Source organism: Staurois parvus, unplaced genomic scaffold (genome assembly GCF_062004578.1).
Source record: "Staurois parvus isolate SC_StPar_1 unplaced genomic scaffold, SC_StPar_1.0 ptg000137l, whole genome shotgun sequence".
In the NCBI taxonomy this organism is placed as follows: domain Eukaryota; kingdom Metazoa; phylum Chordata; class Amphibia; order Anura; family Ranidae; genus Staurois; species Staurois parvus.
In genome coordinates, this window is record NW_028317933.1 from 10,600,404 (window position 1) to 10,623,886 (window position 23,483).

Below are 23,483 nucleotides of genomic sequence, written 5' to 3' on the forward strand. Positions count from 1 at the left end.
TCACGCTGAACCTATAACTAAGATATGAGTACAGAAACGAGCTGACCCTTGAATGACACCTAGTTATATATAATGATCAAGCTTCCGATCTTCGATATCCAGAATAATCAGGCAGCCTAAAGAGGGAAGGAAAAACAGCATTTAGTAAATTTCATAAAGTAGAAGAGGGGCTGAGCATTGGCTACCATATGGAACCTAAAATGTTACCGGTTCATAAACTAAGGCTTGATTACAGTTTTTCAGTTCTAGATGCAAAACATTCATACATACAGCATGCTGATCAGCGATCAATGACTAAAGAGAGGACTCTAGCATGCCTTTTTGCTGAGAGCATACCACAAGAATGTAAGATCGCATATAGGCGGGTGCATCACACATGTCAGATCTTTGCAGCATTGCTGCACGCCGAGTGATGTGAGGCTTAGCATGCCAGCAGATCAGCTGCAGAGCCCATTAGCTTGATTGCAGTCATTGTGAGTCCCTGCAATCCAGATGAGGCTATTAACCCCTTGCAGCTTGCTGGTGTTAAGCAGCTGGATGCATTAGCAGGGGACAGGCAATCTCTGCCATTAGTAAGGACAGGGGCACGCTACTGAGGAATAAACACTAATCCCATACACACACTAGGTGGGGCATCCTCTGTATCTATTGCACTGGAGCACACACAGCATAAAAAAAAAAAAATCTTTTTTTTTTCCATCTCAGGAGGCTGGATCTCTCTCTCCTGTGCCCGGCCTCCTGTCTCCCTCCCTCTCTCTCACCCTCCCTCTCTCCTTTCTCTTTCTCTCTCTCTCTGCTCCAGCCTCCTTGTTTTCCTGCACAGCCCAGCCTCTTCTGCAAGCATTACCTTTGCAGTGTCTCCCTGTGCTGCATTACAGCCTCATCTGTATTCACTTTTAACTAAGGAAAGGTCTAAGGGAACCTAGGAGGCATTTGCTGCAATCCCCTCGCTTGATCCCTACGCTTTCTCCCATTTGCCACTCTGCAGTTGCTCCTTCTGCAATGCTCTGCCTGGGGAGTATGCATTTGAAGATCTCTATGGCTCGCTGAAGAGTAACCCACCCCATAGCCCTCTCTCTACGCTGACAGGTAAGTGGCTGTTTAATCTGTTACCGGCGCATTAATCATTAAGCGCTTTCATAGATCGTTGCCATTTTCATCAGCCTTGCCTTAACCCTTTGCTGCAGGGGCCTTCTTGGGAGAGAAGGAGTTGGGGAGCAGCGTCTGGTTTCCACCAGCAGATCCCCTTTAAACTCCCACCTCCTTCGCCACCCTATTCTGCACATTGCAAGCTGTCAAGATAATCCAGCACACATCTGCCTATGGCTGCAGTACACACACACACACACACAGACACACATACTGTCATCTTGCCACTTCACCTTATTACAGCAGACTCCTTACTGGGCTCTTACTGTATTCTTAGCATCTGTGCCTTTTCATTTCGAATTTGCGCCTGCCATTTTATCATGTCCCCAGGCGTTACGCCTTGTCACATTGTACCGCGCTCATCTGAGTACACACATACACACACACCTACCTTACATGCAGAGAATTGCATGCACACATACGTGCTGGTACACACCCACTTGAATACACCCACACAAAAGGTAGATCCTTCGGAAATTGATATCACCTCTTCAAAATTTGCTAAGCAGCAATAACGTCTATACCGGCGAAAGCCGGTAACCTCAGCCCATGACGGGATTTCCTGGCGAACGATTTTGACGAAGACGTTTTGCGATTTTCCTTTTTGCTACTTTTTTTTGTGTGTGTATGCATCTAATGAATATTGTAAATTTGTGTCGATGAAATACCCCATGAGTATTCGATCATTCCTCTAATGACAGCTTCAGATTTGCGATTAGCGATCAATAAGAAATGCAAATCTGAATCTTTGGACTTTGGATCAAACGCCATACATCACCTAGAAAGAGATAAATACAGCTTAGGTAGCCATGATCAATGTACACACCTTGTTCAGTTGCTGGATTACACACGCGTGTATGTGTGGACCTTCACACCCAAACACACATGCCTCCCTAATGCACTGAAATCCTGATACACACCTGTACTCAGAGACACAAGCGTGCCTTACTGTACAAGCAGCAAACACAGACTCACATTTTAATCTCGCCACCACTCCCTTTGCAATCTAGAGAGACTCTTTTGTACACACTGGGTGTGACACATTGAAAATAATTTTCTTGCATAACACAACACAGTCTTTTTTTTTTATTATTTATATATATAATATGCCATTCCTCATAATAATTAATCCTTCTGGTCTGTCCTCCCATCCCCGCGTCATTACTATTAGTCTAAAATAAAGTATATGGTTTTAATGATGCTAAAGATTGTCATGTATAATAGAATCATCGATATTGGCACTGTTCAAATGAATAATAATGATATCAATGATACTCTTTAATAATACAGGATCTGAAAATCGAATTGTCCTTTATATCCATCATACTGGCAAAACTAGTGTCTATGATCAATATTCTGTATTTAGAATCCTGATGTCATTCCAATGTGGATGGCTGGCTCTAAACCTGATTGCACTGTCATTTTAATAGCATTAGCAATCATTCACTGTCTGATGCAAGGTCCCTTTCCATTATAGGACGTGGGATTTCAGTCAAAGTGTGTATGGAAATGTATGTTTCACATGGCAACCAATCGGTGCCCTGGCTTTCTACCGCCCGCTCCAGGTTACAGAATAAGGAGAAATCTGGTTGCTATGGGCAAGAAAGACTGTTCTTTCAGATCCTTTTATAAATCCAGGCGGATTTGGATTTTGTATATTTTTGATTTTTTTCTTTTTATAGTTCAATAGCTTTTATTGCAATAAAGGTAAAGAGTAGGATGTCACATTTTGCATAGATGATTGAATACAGTGTAATACAATAACAAGGCAATATATTTTTTTTTTTTTGCAAATATTTTAATGTATTTTGTCTATTATATACATATCATTTTTGTTCTTTTTTTTTTTCTTAAATAATGGCCATATAAAGTCTCAACAGAGGTTAGATATTAATGCAAATCCAGTAGTAGTTTTATAGTTTTAGGGCTCATTCACATCATAGAAAACAAGCGTATTTCTCTGCTAAGGAGTTACAGGTGTTTGCGTACAAAACAATGACAGGCTGCGGCTGTACGCTGGTAAGCACACATCCGAGGGTTAATAGTCCATGCACACGGGGATAGATGAATGACCCTGGACATGAATGGTTTGCAACCACCAGCATACATCTGTTCCTGTATGTTTGCAGTTACCAGTGTATGGCCACAGCTGGTCATTGATTTGTATAGGCGGCTGTGTGCAAACACCTGTGACTCCTGGTCACAGAAATAGGCTTGTGAATACGCCCTAAACATGTTCATTGTGATTCCTGGCAATGTTAAAGGATAAGTTCACCTTTTTACCAAAAATAATGCAAATTTTTTTGCAAGAAAAAAAAAATGCATTTTTTTTATTTTTGGCTGCAGGAGCATGGTAAGCATTGTAGCAGCGATCAGCAGATCGCTGGTGTAATGCAGGTCTCCTGGAGACCTGTCAGTATATCTGCTTGCCCATATGGGATGTAGAACATGAAGATTCAATGAATTACCATGGCGCTCCACAGTACCGTGATCAGGGCCATGGATAAGGAGGTAGCACCAGTCCTCCTGTATAGGGCCCAGGCCAGCAGAGGGCCCAGGAAGATGGGTGAACTGGATGCAGGCAGAGATGGTGATCGGCATGGCTGGGGGAGCAATTACTGGAACAGATCCCCTGTATGGCTCTCTCTGCAACAACTGAAAGCCAGCTTCATCTCTTCTTCCTCCCACTGACTTTCAGCTGAAGCAGAGAGTCAGACAGGGGATCGGTCCCAGTAATTGCCCCTCCTACTGGATGCATTACCCTCCCTGTACACTATACACTTCCCCTACTGCCTAGGCCCCACCGTGTGCCCCCACCCCCACAGTACTGCTACCTTTCCGCCTCTCCTTCCCACCGGCAACTGCAAGCACACAATAGGATCAGTCAGGATGGAGGGCGGGGAAAGGGTCTGGTAAATGTGACATATTAACTTTCCTGAATGAACACAATGAGCGATCAGTACCAATCACTCACAACTGTGTTGGGGTTTTTTTTTTGGGGGGGGGGGGGACCCTTTCATGTTGGCTGTATATGGCCCCGTGGTTTCTAACGGCAGCCCTGGCCGTGATAGTTACATAGTTTTACTATGCCTCTTTCTTGTCGGCCATTTTCTTGTCGGCCAAAACAGCGAGTGTGAGGTCCTCGTGACTGTAACCAAAGTCCACACTGCAGAACGCTGCCGGTGAATTTGTGGACTTGTACGTCCCCCATAAATGTTCTGCCAGCAACAGAATCATTGGTGATAGTTGATTGAGAACTACAAGCCGACAGCCGCTAATTGTTAAAAACAGGTACCCGCCCCCCCCCTCAAAAAAAGGTGCCAAATGTGCACTGCTGCTCATGAAATGCCTTATATTTTTCTTCAATGAATACAAGGTGTTCTTGGATTGGATGAAGTAGGGAGGAGGGGCTGTGAGGTCACCATCATTGAAAAAAGAACAAGCAGTGATATGAATGGTAGCTTTGCTGAACGACCAACCACTTGTGGTCAGTGTGCAGTGGGCAGCCACTTACATCGAACCTGAGCATATACTGGAAGATTACGACTTTTGCTGTAAGGGTACATTCAGGTGGTCAGAGGAGACCCCCAGCAACAATCAGTAGCAGTTATAAATGCTGCATGCACACTCCATGTGTGAACAAGTGCAGCTGTCAGGGGCAGCTGTCAGATTTGTACTCTATGCAGATCTATTGTCAGCATCGCATCTGTTTGTATGAAACCACTCATCTGATTGGTTGTATGCGAACAGAGCCTCCGACTGACCCTGGATGCAACCAGCGTGCTGAGTTTTGGCCGCACACAAACTGGGCGCAGCTTATTGGTGACCATAACACAGAGTATTGCTGCGTCCAGGGTGGGGCCACATCAAACTATCCACTGTTATTCAGACGTCTGAATGTAACCTAATACGGCAAACCAATACAGTGATTTCCAGCTTCCCCACTGGTCTATCAAGTATGAGTAAAGCAGATGGTTCTTTTTTTTTTTTTTGGTTAACCAGTGAGTTGAAAAAAAAAAATGGCTTGATTCCCCCATCCACACATTTGAGGTGGATGGGGGAATCCTCCACACTAATCTATCGTATTTTGACAGCAGAGAGACTTCCTCCTGCCATCAAAATACACTGATCAGGCTATAGCTGGCAGTGCTGATCAAGCGTCAAAATTCTGGCTGTACAGAAGTCGATCAGTAGTCCCTGATGGACTGGCCGACTTTCGAGCCATGTGTGGCCAGCTTAAAGTGGTTCTAAGCCCTGGTTCACACTATGCGGGCTGGTCGTGGGAATGGCATCTGTACCCGTACCCACCACCCGCAGCAAAATCTTGCTGCTCTTATGAGAAGCGCGGGGCTGCCATTCATTCTGAATGACACCCTCATGCATCTCAGCCCGCAACGCATTTGCGGGTCAGGGAACCACAGGGACTATGAGATTTCCCTGCAGCTGTGTTACAAATCTGCATGTACCTTTTTGTTGCAGGTAACGCAGGCATGGCAGAATCTTCAAATGAATGGGCTGCCATGCCCATACAAACACGGGCCGCACGGCCCGCACAAGCATGAACCAGGGATTAAGACAGAAGGGTTTTTTTTGTTTTTTTTAAATGCGTTTTCTGCATTAATGTGAAAAACATTCTGCATGCAGCTCTCTCCCATCTACAAATTGTAACAATCTGTACAGTTTGCAAAAAGAATTGATACATTCTATATCTGTACTGTATGATGTATGATCATTATCCATTTTGTGATTTTGTTTCTGTGAATAGCTACCAGTGAGAAACATGTCAGGGGTTAGTCTGACATCTGCTGTTTGATCTCATTTTGCTATGCAGGCCCAGTAGCCTGCAGCTGAGGTCACAAAGACGGAGCACAATGATAGCCATATTTAAATATCCCCTCTAGCATTAAAAAAGCAATCCGCTGGTATTTAATATGACGCTGTGGACCTGACAGCAAAAGGCGTGATTTCAGCACAAGCAAGCAGGGTGGAGGATGTGGTGGTGGTGGTGGGGGGGGGGGGGGGGGGTGCCAGAAGAAGTTCAAGTGCTGATGATCTGAGTGGGTGGAAATTTAGATAAGGGGGTACAGTGATATCCCAGACATATATTTAGGAAATGCAACTGCTGAAAGGCTTCTTTGTGTTGTGCTGGTCTTGCTCAATGTGTTTGTTAAAAGATTTTTCCACTCTGCAAATAAAAGAGCATTTTGACAAGATAAACTGCCCGTCCGCCTGTGCTGTATGTTGGCGCAGGGGTCAGGAGCGTGCGGCTGGCAGTGGAACAGGTTGAAGGGGCAGGGTGTCATGCGAGTTTACTCTGTGTGTTTGTATAGATTGCAGAGCACAGATAGGACGCATCTGTCATTAAATGCGGACGCCGAGGCATGCCAAAACGCAGTAGGAGCTTACATTAAATATTGTCATATTGTGTATTTATAGATTCTGTGAAGACACATGTAGTTTTTCTGTTCTGTATGGAAACTGCCTTTTTCATGGCATCCTGGAAACCTTGTTTTGAGCCGCCCTTGTAGCTATGTGAAAGTGTTATACCTATTGCATTGGAACCAAAAAACGTCCTTCAGGGGATGTGCTGCACGGCAGTAGAGATTTTATTGTTTATTTTCACTTTAAATATTTTTATATAGTGTTGTGACAAGGCAACAAGTAATCCTCGCTCAGGAAGAAAGTGAAAAAGGTAGCAATGAAGAGTCAGTGTAACAAATAATAACAAATATGTTATACTTACCTGCTCTCTGAAGTGGTTTTGCACACAACAGCCCCAATCCAACTCTTCTCTGGTCCCCCGCCAGTGATCCCCCCACATGGAAGAACAATATATTTGAAATATATTTTAAACATATTCTTCCCAAATAAATTGACATATATTTGAAATGCTACAATTTTGGCCATATTATATATATATATATATATATAAAATGCATGTTGAAATGCTTTTTTATTACACATTATATGAATTTTTTTTTAAAAATACATTTCAAATATACTGTATGTCTTTAAAAATACAAATGTACATTTTTGGAATGCATTTACAAATATATGTAAAAAATATATGTTAAAATCACTTTTTTATATGTTAACAAAAATTTGAAGAATATATTTACAAAAAATATATTTTTCAAAATATATTCTTCTATATGGGTTGACTCCAACCCCCTGCTGAGTGCCCACCATAGCATTGTTTTGAGCAGTGTGTGTATATATATATATATATATACACACACACACACACACACTATTGCCAAAAGTATTGTGACACCTGCCTTTACATGCACATGAAATGTAATGGCATCGCAGTGTTAGTCCGTAGGGTTCAATATTGAGTTGGCCCCGCCCTTTGCAGCTATATCAGCTTCAACTCTTCTGGGAATGCTGTCCACAAGGTTTAGGAGGGTGTCTATGGGAATGTTTGACCATTCTTTCAGAAGCGCATTTGTGAGGTCAGGCACTGATGTCGGATGAGGAGGCCTGGCTTGCATTCTCCTAAAGGTGTTCTGTCTGGTTGAGGTCAGGACTCTGTGCAGGCCAGTCAAGTTCCTCCACCCCAAACTCGCTCATCCATGTCTTTATGGATCTTGCTTTGTGCACTGGTGCGCAGTCATGTTGGAACAGGAAGGGGCCATCCTCAAACTGTTCCCACAAAGTTGGGAGCATGAAATTGTCCAAAATATCTTGGTATGCTGACACCTTAAGAGTTCCCTTCACTGGAACTAGGGGGCCAAGCCCAACACCTGAAAAACAACCCCACACCATAATACCCCCTCCACCAAACTTTACACTTAGCATGAGGCAGTCAGGCAAGTGCCATTCTCCTGACAACCACCAATCCCAGACACATTCATCTGATTGCCAGACAGAGAAGCATGATTGGTCACTCCAGAAAGCATGTCTCCACTGCTCTAGAGTCCAGTGGTGGCTTGCTTTACACCATTGCATCCGACGCTTTGCATTGCACTTGGTGATGTAAGGCTTGAATGCAGCTGCTCGGCCATGGAAACCCATTCCATGAAGCTCACTACACACTGTTGTTGTGCTAATCTGAAGGCCACAGGAAGTTTGGAGGTCTTTAGCTATTGACTCTGCAGACAGTTGGCGACTTCTGCGCACTGTACGCTTCAGCATGCACTGACCCTGCTCTGTCATTTTTCGTGGCCTACCACTTCGTGGCTGTTGTTCGCAGTTGCTTCCATTTTGTTATAATTCCACTAACAGCTGACCGTGGAATATTTAGTAGCAAGGGAATTTCACGGATGGACTTATTGCACAGGTGACAACCTATCACGGTACCACGCTTGAATTCACTGATCTCCTGAGAGCGATCCATTCTTTCACAAATGTTTGTAGAAGCAGTCTGCATGCCTAGGTGCTTGATTTTATACACCCGTGGCCATGTGAGTGGGAGGAAACAAGAGTACCTGGAGGAAACCCAGACAGGCACAGGGAGAACATGCAAACTCCAGGCGGGTCATGCCGTGGTTGGGACTCAAACCAACAACACTAGTGCTGCCAGATGGAAAGAAGTGTGACATATGAACTTATTTCTGCATATTTGTGCGTATACATGCAGAAATACTGACTGGCAACTCAAATTGTTTTTTTATCTATGGCCAGTGCATGTATATGCGTGTACAGGCAGTTGTAGAAGGATAACTATGATTCTTATTGAGTCACACTATATATATATATATATGATATTATAAGATGGCTATATACAGTACTCAATTTTGTGCTTCTGTCCATAACTTAATATATTTCAAGTTGTTTATTGCAAATGACAAACATATATCTAGATTGTGACTGTGTCATCAGACATGTGTGTCATTTTAGGTGGGGTGAGGTGAACACTGTAGACCCTCGCCTCCTCTCCGATACTCGCTGTACCTACCTATGTGGGAGATGAACTATCAGGGCCAATGCAGCCGTTGCAGCGGTCTGAGGCTCTAAAATCCCTGCTCTTCTCTAGCTTCTTCCTGCAGAGCTGCTTGGATGGATCACAGGAATTCTGATTGGTCAGTGCTGACACACAGCATCTCTCTGATCCATCCATGAAGCACTGCAGGAAGAAGAGGGAGAAGAGCGTGAAATTTAAATCCCTGGACCGCTACACTGGCTGCATGGGCACTGACAGTTCCCCACCCATAGAGGTAAGTACAGGGGAGACAGAGGAGGTATGGAGTTTGCACTGTGTTAGTTCACCTTTTTCATTTTTGCTGAAAAGGTGAACTAACCCGTTAATGCATTTCATCATTAGTATGTAATTGTTAAATTAAATGGTGCAAGTGCCTGAATATAAATTGGTATCAGCTTCTTACATACATTCACAGCAAAGCACATTTCATAGCAATGGAGTGAGAAACAGCACAAGGAGCCAATCAGTTGTGCTGCAGCACAAGGGGCATGTTGATAGAAGGAGAAAGCAGAGTGACAGATCATTAGTCTGCTGCTTATTTCACTATCCAATCACAGTTTGGGGGAGGGACAAGACCTGTAATTGTTACTGAGCTGCAGTGGAGAAAGAACAGGTCTCCTTCCCTGTCAGAGAGAGCTGTGCCGTGTGGTAGAATGATGTGTGTAAATGTTAGGACCACTGGTGGACTGACCATTTGGAAATTCGGGCACTGCCCGAGAGCCCGGGGTCAGTAGGGGGCCCCATGAGATGCCCCTGGTACCTTTTTCATAGGCTTTTTTGAGTTTGGGCAAGGACATAGGGGCCCCATGATCCCCTATTGCCCGGGGGCCCCATGAGTTGTCAGTCCGCCGCTGGTTAGGACTGGATGACCAGAAATACAAATACTCTGGCTAGTAATACAGCTCCTTTATATATATTCCATCTGTGTATTTAACTATTTGTCTGGCGTTCAGCTTTAAATGTAACCTGTCATTGAACATGCCATTTCTGACTTCTCCATCTGAAAATGCTAGTTGCCTGGTTGTTGTGCTGGCCTACTTACTTCCACACTTTCTGAGTTACTGGTTCTAATAAGTATAAAGATAAAAATCTCTGACTTTTCCCTGTCATTCCTGATCTGTATACTTTGTCCAGGCTAGTGACTTGCCAAGAAACAGAAGAAGGTCAGCAATTGCTGCCCCCTTAAGTCCCCCATGACTGGCTAACTTGAACATCAAGTTAATTCATGTAGTTTACACAGTGCAAAGTCATGCTAATGAACTAAAATTTTTACAAAAATCCCTTTTTCTTTTAATAGGAAGTAACGCATTTTTTAATTTGACATGCTTTTGTTTTCTTGCACTTTCATATTTTTGTGAAAAATAATAAGATTTGTACATCAGCCACTAGAGGGAGCCCTCAGTGGCTAATCATTATGTCACTGCCCAACTTGAACATGTGATTTACCCAGGGAAGGGAAGCAGGGAAAGGCAGCAGGTTCACTTTGCTCCATTTTCTTCAGCAGCATACACTCAACATTGTCTTTGCACCCCTGCTACTTAGCTTGGCCATTGGGAGTAAGGCCCCTTTCACACAGGGTGGGATTCAAATTGCTCAGCAGGGGACTTCAACTGAGAGAATTTGGAGGCTGCCAGTGCTGCAGATCAGGAGTTCTGAGTTCTCCTTAACCACTTCAAGTCCGGACACTTTCACCCCCTTCCTGTCCAGGCCAAATTTCAGCTTTCAGCTCTATCACACTTTGAATGACAATTGCGCAGTCATGCAACACTGCACCCATATGAATTTTTCAGCATTTGTTTGAGACAGATAAAACTTTATTTTGGTGTTATTTATTCACCACTGGGATTTTTATTTTTTTGCTATATAAATGAAAAAGTTCAAACATTTTGAAAAAAAAGGGTTTTTCTTATAACAGTTTTGCAAATAAATAATCTTTCTTCAGAAATATTGGCCAAAATGTATTCAGCTATCTTTTTGGCAAAAAAATAATAACCCAAATTAGTTTATAGCCAAATATTATAATTTTAATTTTTTTTAAACGTTTTTATTATATTATTATTTATGGGGTTTTTTTTTTTGTTTTTTTTTACAAACTGTCACCCTAGCAGTACAGTGTCACCATAGTGACAGTGTACTACTTGTAGGGGGTGATAAAGATTTTTTTTTTTTACACTGATTGCTTTTACACCCATAAAGGCTGTAAAAGCAATAATTTCTCCTTCTCCCTGGCTGCATTCTTGCAGCCATTGAGAAATACTGTGAGAGCTGTGATTGGTCACTGTCACATGGTATAAGACTGTTGTGAATAGCCTTGTACCATGTGACCTCTGTGATCATTCACAGATTTCACACGTAGTAAGCAATGATGTCAGGAAGTAACATCTTGCTTACTACTATTCTTGTGATCACTGATTGGCCAATCAGTGATCACATGATTGGGACCTCACACAGAGGTCCCATACAGTGATCAGTGTTCACGGTGCCCCACGATCACAGGGAGCGCACACAGGCAGGGAATGCCGAGGCCATTTATAAACGGCCACCCACTCCTGCACTGCTCCTGTCCGGCCGTTTATGTACATGGGCCAGATGGGAAGCGGTTAATTACGTAGTTCAGTAATTAAGAAAGTGGCAAAACCAAAGACACTGAGGCTAGGTTCACGCCTATCCATTTTTGTGGTGTATTTTTGCACATGCGTTTTTAATGTGTTTTTGCTGCTTTTTTTTTTTTTTTTTTAAATTTTTGTTGCAAGGTAGATTTAATGCGCAAAAGGCATCAAAAATGCATAAACAACACAGCAAAAACGCACTACATGCTTTTCTGCAACATTTCCATTGAAGTCTATAGGTACTTTTTTAAATGCAAAAAGTTGCATTCTTGGTTCTGACCCTTTCCAAAAAAACGCACCGGGTGAAAACACGGAGATATGAACCTGTCCCATAGGAAATCATGTTAAATGGACCGTACTGCGTTTCTGCAAAATGCTGTGGAAAACGCTTAGGTGTGAACCTAGGGTGAGGGCCCATTCACACAGGTGGACTCCGCCAAGTGAATCCGCCTGCTCAGCTGGGGATCTGTCTGGTGATCACCGCTGAGGAGGTGGGTGACTTGTTCAGAGCTAACACAGACACAGCCCGCCCGCTGTTTTCTATGAAGCAGTCGGATGCAAACAGGCCGCCTGTCTGTTTACATCTGACTGCCATCCGATCCGCTATCAGGGGTGTCAAACTGGCGGCCCTCCAGCTGTTGCGAAACTACAAGTCCCATCATGCCTCTGCCTTCGGGTAACTGTCAATCGTGCAATGCCTCATGGGACTTGTGGTTTGGCAACAGCTGGAGGGCCGCCATTTTGACACCCATGCGCTAGAATGAATGGGGAGTGGATCCTATATCCATCTGTTTTTAGCAGATCGGATGCAGGCTGGTGTAAACAGACACGTCTGTTTACATCCTCCTCCCCATAGAGAGCAATGGGTGGTCTGTTTGGGTCCACCAGAAAAACAGCCAGGTGGACCCAGACGGTTCACCCATGTGAAAGGGCCCTAAGGCATCTATAATTCTATGGAAGTCAGCAATGGCAGCCCTCATATTTGTCTCTGTAGTTTACTTTAACAACTGGTAAAGCTGAACTCTAGCTGTGTTTTTTTTTTGTCTGGTTACCCTGGTCCAGCTTGATCCATGTAAGTATGCCTATCTCATATATGAGCGATCACTGCAGAAGCTGCAAATATCACAAGGGGTCGCTTGCTCAGCACTGCCGCCATTCGTAGAACGCTTTCTATTTCTGAGATTGGACAAGATGGAGGGGCAGGGAGACGATGTCATACAGTAATAGCCACCTGGTCCAGTCAGAGAACCAGTGGCATCCTGAGGCAGGTGCGGCCCGCACCAGGTGACACCTACCACATGGGGTGACACCGGACCCGCTCCACAAAAAGGTAAGTTGTAAAGCAAGCTGATGATACCCGCAGGATGGATCCATCCTGCGGGGATCGTCGGCTTTCTTTACAACTTACCTCTTCATGGCTGTCACCCCGTATAGGTTGCATGACGATGATCCCCGCAGGATGGATCGGATCTGCGAATTGGGGAGCATAATGGATTGGACTCTGATCCATTATGCTCAATCTGCAGATCCAATCCATTCTGCGGGGATCGTCGGAGGGGGTGTCACCAAGTGTTATCGCACCGGGTGACACCAACCCTAGGGACGCCCCTGCAGAGAACACCTTGTATTAATTGAAAAAAACAAAAGCCATTCTGTGAATGGTGGCAGAAAACCACTGTGGTTGCTATGCAGAAGGGAAGCTGCTCAGCATAGGACCCAGATTACTGCTATCACTGTAGTAGCACTGACTACTACAGTCAGGGCCGGTGCTAGACTATTTTGCTACCCCAAGGCAAGACCTATTATTTGCACCCTCCACCCTTAAAAAAAAAACCCCTTCAAAACAAAACTCCGCACACAGCTAATCTTTGCTAATGTTAAGCTGGCCATACATGTATAGATTTTCATTAGAGATTTCTGGTTTCCAGAATATTTGTTTGATTTTCTAATCATTAGTGGAGTCAAATCGATGTTCATTTTCGACAGCAATGACTGGAAAAATCGAAGGGGCGGAACGGAAACTTTCTCGATTGGACGAATTATGAAATAGTGCATGGGGTTATCGTTCAGAAATTACATTCATTTTAAAATCGAATGTTAAAAGCAAAAGACAATTTTTGAATGAGATTCGTCCATTCGCCAAATGTTCAAAGAATTTTCGTACGACTTTTCTTACAAATATTCTCGTCCAAAAATCCACATGTGTAAGGAGCGGACTGACCATTTGGAAACTCGGGCACTGCCCGAGGGCCCGGGGTCAGTAGGGGGCCCCATGAGATGCCCCTGGTACCTTTTTCATAGGCTTTTTTGAGTTTGGGCAAGGACACAGGGGCCCCATGATCCCCTATTGCCCGGGGGCCCCATGAGTTGTCAGTCCGCCCCTGGTCAGCTGTAGCTCCATACGGAGACGGACTGGGGAGCTGGGAGGAAGCACGGCCTGTGCATCACCTCATTGGCTGGATACCACTTCTACACGGATTGACTGAAGTTTTCAGGAGACAGCTTCATCTCCAGCTAACATCATCCAATCCAGTCTAGGGACAGTGACACCAGGACCCAGAAGTGACGTTTTACACATTGCTTCTGGGTATTTAACACAAAGGGGAGATCAGTGAATAGGTGTTCTCTGATCTCCCTCCCTTCTACTAGAGGCACCCACCATGCAGGGGCAGACTGACAACTCATGGGGCCCCCGGCAATAGGGATCATGGGGCCCCTGTGTCCTTGCCCAAACTCAAAAAGCCTATGAAAAAGGTACCAGGGGCATCTCATGGGGACCCCTACTGACCCCGGCCCTCGGGCAGTGCCCGAGTTTCCAAATGGTCAGTCCGACCCTGCCACCATGTATTTCCCAGGTCTGCTGATGGGAGCATGGAGCCTGGGAAGCATGGCAGGTCACATGGGGTGTGGAAGTGATCTGGTGGCTGCACAGCTATTGGATCATTTCCACCTGACAGTCAGCCTGTCAGATTTACTCACACTCAATGAGATGCTTCCTGTTAGTTCTTGTTTACACTTGTGATACTTGTGCTACAGCCTCGCCTTCACCTTCCGTCCTCCAGCAAAGGAAGGGATAATCACTCCGTCAGTGAAGGGCTGTGAGCAGCCGTGGCTGGCCGCCCGCACCCGCAATTAAAAAAAGAGTCCCCCTCTCCTCCTCGCCTCCTGCGCCCCTCTGGTGACCTGTGGGGCCAAGGGAAAATATATTTAATGTTACAGCAGGGTCGGCTGTACTGCCCTCTCAGCGCCCCTGGCTGTGACTGCGTCCTAGGCATCTGCCTAGTTTGCCTAGTGGTAGCACCGGCCCTGACTACAGTGATTTGCATCTTCTACAGCGATCACTTAGGTGTGACATATGCATACTTTGGTCCAAGCTAGCCCATTGTAACTATGCAATAAAAATCATTTCTAGTGTTCAGCTTTTAGATATCAATCGCACAGTAGGGTAGATTTACTAAAACTGGAGCACTCAGAATCTGGGGCCACCGTGAATGGTGGCCAATCAGCTTCTAACTTCATCTAGAATTAAGCTTTGGCAATAAATCCTAGAAGCTGATTGGTTTCTATACACAGTAGATTTTTCACTCTCCAGTTTTAGTAAATAACCCCCAGTGTGCATTGGTTTCAGAAGGTCGCCCTACACATAGACCGAAATTGTGAGAAGGAATAATTAAGCTGGCCGTACTTGTTTTTTTTTTTTAATTCGACCAGTGGGTTGAATGAAAAAAAGTGAAATGATTCCCCATTCATGCATTCAAGGTGGATGGGGAAAACACTCCCGCTGAGCTATTGGATTCTACCAGTGGGGAGCCTTCCCCCCAGCAGAATATATGGGTCCTTTCACAGGGGGAAGACCCGTTTAGCGGATCCGCTTACTCAGCGGGGGATCTCTTCGCTGATCCCCGCTGAGCACGCGGATGACAGCTCTGTGTCTGCTCCACTGCTGCAGAGCAGACACAGAGCAGCTCGCTCTCCTCAATGGGCGGCCAGTTGAAAACAAATCGCCTGTCCATTTCCATCTGACAGACGGAAGGGGAATTGGATACCCATCCGTCCATTATTTGCAGGTCGGATCGGATTGGATATCGGCGGGTGTATAGGATAATGGAGGTTCCAATCAGGTCAGCCTGAAAAACAGGCAGGTGGACCCAATCGGAACGTCCATGTGAAAGAGGTTAGTGTTTCCAACTATAGCCAGGTTCACTGATCATTCAGGAAAAACCCTATAGACCATGCATGGATCGAAATTCGTCTGGTCTCTGCTGAACTGGCCAAATTTCTATCCATGTATGGCCGGCTTTAAGCACAACTATTGTGTTAGCACTGAAAAGCTCATCCACCTTACCAACCATTTCATATCTGCCGGATTATCCCTCTCTGCCAATCCCTCCACTGGCTTCCCATTGCCCAACAAATAAAATTCAAAATATTAGCAATAACATATAAAGACATTTATAACTCTGCCCCAAATTACATCATCAATCCTGTCTCCAAATATCACCCAAACCGTCCTCTCTGCTCCTCCCATGACCTCCTACTCTCTAGCTCCCTTGTCTCCTCTTCCCATGCTCATCTCCAGGACTAATCCAGAGCCTCCCCCATCCTCTGGAACTCTCTATCCAACCTATCCAAGTATTGCCTACTCAGCCCCTTTTAGGTGATCCCTGAAAACCTATCTCTTCAGGGAAGCCTATCCTGCCTTCAGCTAACAACCAAATTTTCTATTTCTCCTATCAGTTCATCCCCCACAGTTATTACCTTTTGTACCACCAGCCCTTCCCTCTTAGACTCCTAGGATGTAAACTCCCAGGAGCAGGGCCCTCCTAACCCTCTTGTATTGTTGTGGTATTGTCTCCCTTTATATTGTAAAGTGCTGAGCAAACTGTTGACGCTATATAAATCCTGTATATTAATAATAATTGGCAGCACAGTAGCCAAATACTTAGCACTTCTGCCTGGCAGTACTAGGGTCATTGGTTTGAATCCCAACCATGGCACCACCTGCCTGGAGTCTGCATGTTCTCCCAGTGCCTGCATAGTTTTCCTCCAGTTACTCCGGTTTCCTCCCACTGTCCAAATACATGCTGATAGGTTAATTGGATCCTGTCTAAATTGGCCCTAGTATGTGTGTGTATGAATGTAGGTTACGGACCCTAGACAGTACACCCCTTGAGGGTTAGGGACTGATGTGAATGTACAATATATATATATATATATATATATATATATATATATATATATATATATATATAGTGTTGTGTAAATGTATGGCACTATATAAGTACCGTATTTGCCGGCGTATAAGACGACTTTTTGACCCTTGAAAATCTTCTCAAAAGTCGGGGGTCGTCTTATACGCCGGTACACATGTTAGGGGGGCTGCGGCATTAAGTACAGGGGTTTGCAGGGGCTGATGTCTCTTACCTGGATCCAGTCCCACGACGATCCGGTCCAGGAAGCGCGGCGTCTCCTTCAGATCGGCCACTGGATGTTCGTGCGGCTGCTCGGCTCCGCCTCCTCACCGGTGATTGGCCGCCAGAACTGTAGCTCAGGAAAGGCACACAGGCGGCCAATCACCGGCGAGGGGGCGGAGCCGAGCGGCCCCGCGAAAATTGAGAGCCGAAGCAGCAGGTAAGTGTTCTGTGTAGAGGTGCTGCTGCAACCACATATGCTGGCTGCAGCAGCACCATACGAGAACAGGGTCAGCAAGTCTCAGTGGGAGGAATAGTGCCCCATCATTGGTGTCACTGATACCAATGATGGGGCACTATTCCTCCCACTGATACCAACGATGGGGCACTATTCCTCCCACTGACACCAACGATGGGGCACTATTCCTCCCCCCCACTGACACCAACGATGGGGCACTATTCCCCCCCCCACTGACACCAACGATGGGGCACTATTCCACCCCCCACTGACACCAATGATGGGGCACTATTCCACCCCTCACTGACACCAATGATGGGACACCATTCCTCCCACTGACACCAATGATGGGGCACTATTCCTGCCACTGATACCAATGATGGGGCACCATTCCTGCCACTGATACCAATGATGGGGCACTATTCCTCCCACTGACACCAATGATGGGGCACTATTCCTCCCACTGACATCAATGATGGGGCACTATTCCTCCCACTGGTGTGCATTGGAAGAGGGGTAGTCTTATACGGCGAGTATAGCCCAAACACTACATTTTAGCAGGAAAAGTAGGGGGGTCGTCTTATACGCCCAGTCGTCTTATACGCCGGCAAATACGGTACCTGTAATAAATAAATAAAAATAAATAATAAAAAGCAGGAAAGAAAACTTGCATATGTAATGAACATAAACGGTTGTGCCTATGTACATACATACAGTATATAAAGATATTGAAAAAAAATCAATTAATAAATAACATAAAAAGGAAAAACTGTTACACTTCTACTTAGAGAAATACAGGGTGGGATTTCCATATACAATTAAAATTTTTACACAGAAACAGGTTTTTTAAAACTTGAACAAGTTGAGCATTGAGAATTCTGTCCACAAATTCATCTCTTAGCAGACTACAACAATGCCCCAGGCTTGGTAATCGGACTGTCAATACTGCTGGCAAAGTGGCCCACGCTAATACCAATGACTGGCAGAGTGACTACATTAACACCACGGCTTTTTTCTCTGTTGTCGATGCTTGCGGCATCTTTAGTGCAGCTTCCAGTAAGACGAGGAATAGCAACCCATATATAATGCTCCTAGAATGCCCCACGCTAAAACTGCAGTGCATGGAGAATGAATGTATGGAAGCAATTGTCTACTGTAGCTGCAATCAGCTTGCCACCTTCTGTGATTGTAGGGTGGACATTAGTACTGCAAGCTGGTATCTGTATAGGAGTGCTGATTGAAGGTCCCGATGACATATACACACCCGAGATATGCAGCAGGCCTACACTGGTGGTCAGAGAATGGAATGAGTTCCCCTCTACAATCCCATTTGCAGGTTTAATGAGACTGTGTTACAAACTTGCAGGTAAAAACGCAGAAAAAGAGTATTTCAAAAACTGCTGATCTACTGGGATTTTCACACAACCATCTCTAGGGTTTACAGAGAATGGTCTGAAAAAGAAAAAATATCAATAGAGCGGCAGTTGTGTGGACGAAAATGCCTTTTTGAGGTCAGAGGAGAATGGGCAGACTGGTTCGAGATGATAGAAAGGCAATAGTAACTCATGTCAATATGGACCAAAATCTCTGAGGAATGTTTCCAACACTTTGTTGAATCTATGCCATGAAGAATTAAGGCAGTTCTGAAGGCAAAAGGGGGTTCAACACGGTACTAGCAAGGTGTACCTAATAAAGTGGCCAGTGAATGTATGTCACTGGAAAGTTTCACCCCCAGTGCATACTCTTAGCCATGATGGCACCAAAAGTGACAGAATTGCTACCATTTTATTGTGATTGTACCACTGTAGCCTACATGAAAAATTGCCCAAATCAGAACTTGGATTTAATGTCTGATAACGCAATAAAGCTGGTGTCAGAGTAATGCAAAAGGCATATTGGTTAGGAGTAAAGCATACTTCAGAATAAATTGTTTCCAATTTAAGGAAGTGTGATATCTGAATATCTGGATGTAGCACCCTCTTGGATAGGTATCTAGGATGTTAAGAAATTTTAGTTTAGTTTTCTTTTTTTTTTTTTGCTCCTCTATAATCATTGGGGCACCTTTTGATTGCTTTGGGCTGTTCTAGATCTCACAGGCTACAGGTTTTATTGTTGCCCCCTACTTTCTAGATGTTTCTAGAACATGGTGGGTGGGAAAGTCAAATGAGCAGACTGAAAATGTATTGTGCTTCAGCCAATCCCTTGTGGGGCTTGCCCAGTAGGTGGTCAAAGAGGCATATAAATAGTCTGAGCTTTAGAATGGTAGCATCTTTTTCCATCCAGCTGGGAGGGGGTGGTTGCCCCCCCCCCTCCCCGCAGTAATTCTGCTGATTCATGCCGACATTCATCGAGGTCCCAGCTATAGCATAGTTGGGGGCGGAACTATTTCTAGATCTTCCTGGAGCTAAGGATCCGATCTGGAGAGCTTAATGAAGAGTGACCGTTGAAGGTTGGAAAGGGTCTGGCTGTCCTGTGGCATTGTGGGCATTAAAGTCTCCCTCACTGAAGAGTGTCCGGTGGATACTGGATGGAGGCATCTGGCTATCTGTGACAGTGTGAGTATGGACCTCAGCTGAAGGATTAGTGACTTAGTGCTGGTGTCCTTTGGGTGAGAGTGCAAGTGGTGACTCTTCGAGGTCTCAGTTCTGGCTATCTTACTTTGCTTCTGGCTTAGCACAGTGTAGTGGGTGCTCCTGTTCCTATGTAGTGTTTCCGGTGTATCCCATACTGCCCTACACCCTCTCTCGCAATAAATACAAAAAAGTCATCCCCGATTGAGCAGAAATGTATGGACTGTTGCTATGTGCCTGGCCGCTTCTTCGCTGTTTTGGGAAAGAACCTGTTAAACTACAGCAACTCCTTTGGGCTACGTGTAGCATAACTCAGCTGGAGGGATGACCCAAACCAGCTTCTATATATTGCGGAGATGTAGTATGATGTGTAGCCATAAAAAAGGACACAAGCATTTCTAGGCTAGGTCAGGGGATTTCTTTAGAGAGCGGTATCTATATCAGAATTTGAATCCAGTGAGAAAGCAATGCCTTGCTGGTTTGGCTAGCGCAGTGCAAAGCCATGGAAGCAAATGAGTTCTGCAGGTAAAGGAGAGCTTGACGTGATCAGTAAACTTGGTATGAGCCACACACAAAAAGTAAATTGGGCCAGGCCATTAGGAGGAATGTAGTTCATCCATTGGATCCCCAGGTAAGGAAAATGGAGTTTTATATATATATATATATATATATATATATATATATATTCCATGAGGAATAGATAGAATTTGAACTGAGATCAGACTTAAGGCCCACACACACGATAAGAAAATCTTTCATATGGAAAGCGGTCGTACGATAATCTCCTCGTTAGTATATAGCTTTTGAGAGTTGATGCTGCAATAACTGAAGGGACAAGTGCAAAAATGTCTTGAATGATACCAGACAGGGCAGCAGGGGTGCGCAAAATCATGTGTGTATATACACGTGATTTTGCATTTCTGGGTAGGGGGCGCGGCTCCGGCTGAAAATCGCCGGGTCACGGACGGTAGTTAACCGCTGGCGCCTGGTGATTACTGAGCATCTCCAACAGGGAGGAAGACTGTTTTGTTTACAAACAGTATTCCTCCCTGTCGGCTCAGGCACGCTGCTCTGGATGGCTGTGCACAGCACAGCCATCCAGAGTAGTGTGCTTACAGTAAAGCACACACCCCCTCCCCCTAGTAAAGCACTTCCTACACATAGTTAACCCTTTGATCGCCCCTCATATTAATCCCTTCCTGCCCAGTGCCATTAGTACAGTGTCAATGCTTTTTCTTAGCACTGATCACTGTATTGGTGTTACTAGGGATGTCAGTGATACCAAGTCAGTTCCCCCCACCCCACCCCCAGTGTCAGAATGTCTGCCGCAGTCCCGCTATAAGTCACTGATCGCCGTCATTACTAGTAGAAAAAAAAAATCCCATTATATATACTGCCATTTGAAAATGCTATAAATTTCACATAAACCAATTAATTTACACGTAATGACACATAAAAGACATGTTGCAGAATACATTTTGGCCTAAATTTATGACAAAATTAGATTTTTTAAATTTTTTTACTGTACATGTTTAATAGCAAAAAGTCAAAAATATAGTTTTTTTTCTCAAAATTGTCGGTCTTTTTTTTATAGCGCACAGGCGATCAAATACCACAGAAAGAAAGCTGTAATAGTGGGGAAAAAGGACGTAAATTTCATTTGGGTGCAGCGTTGCATGACCGCGCAATTGTCAGTTAATGTAACACAGCGCCGTAACGAAAAAAATGGCCCGGTCAGAAAGAGGGGTAAATCCTCAGGGTGGTTAATCAGTACAGTAGTTGTCCGAAAATATAATACGATACATGACATCATTTCGGAAATTCTATTCTGTCGTACGAGAATTTGTTCATAAATTGGGTAACCTCTTCATTTTCAATATGGAGATTAGCATGCAAAAAAAAAAAAAGGATGCTCATTTGTTCGATGTTCTCATTGTGTGTACTAGGCATTCGTCTTGACGTTGCTGAAAAGCCACATAGTGAAGCTTGCTGCTATGATTGGAAGTGAGCAGTTCAGGTGTGATTGACATTGATCAATTTACAACCACCGATGGCTGGGAGTGGAGCCAGCATGGCACAGCTGCCATCTTTGCTTAGTCTTAGATCATGTTTTGTTTATGTTTCAATGCAGAACATATGGTGCACTTAGCAAAGTCAAGCTTACTCATTGACACCATCAAAATTATCACCATGGGTTAATTTTTGTGCTAATGTAAAAAAAAAGCAAAAAAAAACTAAACATATTTAAAGCAAAAGTACAGGCAGATGTAAATTACATATACTGTATCTAATGTATTTGATTAAACATTCTTAGATGTATTTTAAACAGTAGCTCTGTTTGTTCTTATAATAGCCTCCTGTAGCTTCTTGCATTTTCAGATTGGGAGAGGGAGGAACAGCACTGCAAGCCAATCAGACTTTACTACACTGCACAGCACACAGGCGGCTGGCTGACGGGAGGAGAGAATACAAGGTTAACCGTCCTCAGATTGTTATGAAATACAGTTGGATCTCCACAATAACTTATAAAACACCACATCCCATTTATTCAATACAAATCACATCATTAATTAGCAACTAGGGCAGGGGTGTCAAACTGGCGGCCCTCCAACTGTTGCGAAACTACAAGTCCCATCATGCCTCTGCCTTTGGGAGTCATGCTTGTAACTGTTAATTTTGCATTGCCTCATGGGACTTGTAGTTTGGCAACAGCTGGAGGGCCGCCAGTTTGACACCCATGAAATAGGGAATTCTTGAGGTGTCAGTATATTATATTCATTGCAATATCCAGTAATTTATCTGAAACCATATATATGTTATATTTATAATATTCACATAAAAAATCCATTATTACAAAAGACTTAAGGGGAAGGTGTGAGAATAAAACAAAAACAAACATCTATACTCACCTCCCTGCTGTAGCATCAGTGTGATGCTGCTGCTGTCCCCTCTGCTTGTAATTCAGAGAACTGAGTGATCACATGACAGCCCATCACACAGTTCTCAGTCTGCTCTGAGCGGAGAGTTGTGACTGCCAGCCACCGTTCTCTGCTCTACCATCCAGCGCTCACTGCAGTGACAGGTTGGGGAGGGGGCTGGAACGGCTGATCCAACTGCCAATCAGGCATCTGGGTGGATCGTGACATTATTGTCGGGATTCTTCCAGAGCCTGGAGCGGCTCTGTGAAGTCAGCCGACAGTGGACTGTCGGCTGATTCTGGAGAACACAAGTGCACTCCTATGGCCCACAAGAGAAATATGACTACAAAAGCTTTGGCCATACTTATCTTTTAATAAAAATAAATATGAAAAAAAAAAAAGTAATTTCCAAAGGAATATTCTCCTGCAAATGTAAGTTACCATCCAGCTAATGGGGTTTAGTGTTCTGAGATACAGTATACATCAAATGACTATCTATCACAGAATATACCACACATTTTACAGATGAATTGTGGCTGTAACTGCAATGTGTTTCACAGATAATCTCTGCTTCTTCAGACGGAAAAGGGAATAATCATCTATAATTATATAAACGTATGTTAAGACATGAAATCTTATAGTACATTTGTTATATATAATGTTC

At 44.2% G+C, this 23,483-nt stretch overlaps 1 protein-coding gene across 10 annotated transcripts in view; it reads left to right on the top strand.

Moving 5' to 3' along the window:
* The first annotated feature begins 766 nt into the window (after positions 1 to 766).
* The window catches only part of EPB41L1 (erythrocyte membrane protein band 4.1 like 1), a 229,560-nt gene continuing 206,843 nt past the window's right edge, over positions 767 to 23,483 (top strand). For 5 of the 10 annotated variants that reach the window (XM_089673340.1, XM_089673342.1, XM_089673341.1 and 2 more), the window contains exon 1: positions 770 to 1,089. The gene's annotated coding sequence lies outside the window, so the exon portion shown is untranslated. Of the gene's footprint in view, positions 1,090 to 23,483 lie in introns of all 10 variants that reach the window. The other 5 variants (XM_089673337.1, XM_089673339.1, XM_089673338.1 and 2 more) reach the window with 2 other exon arrangements.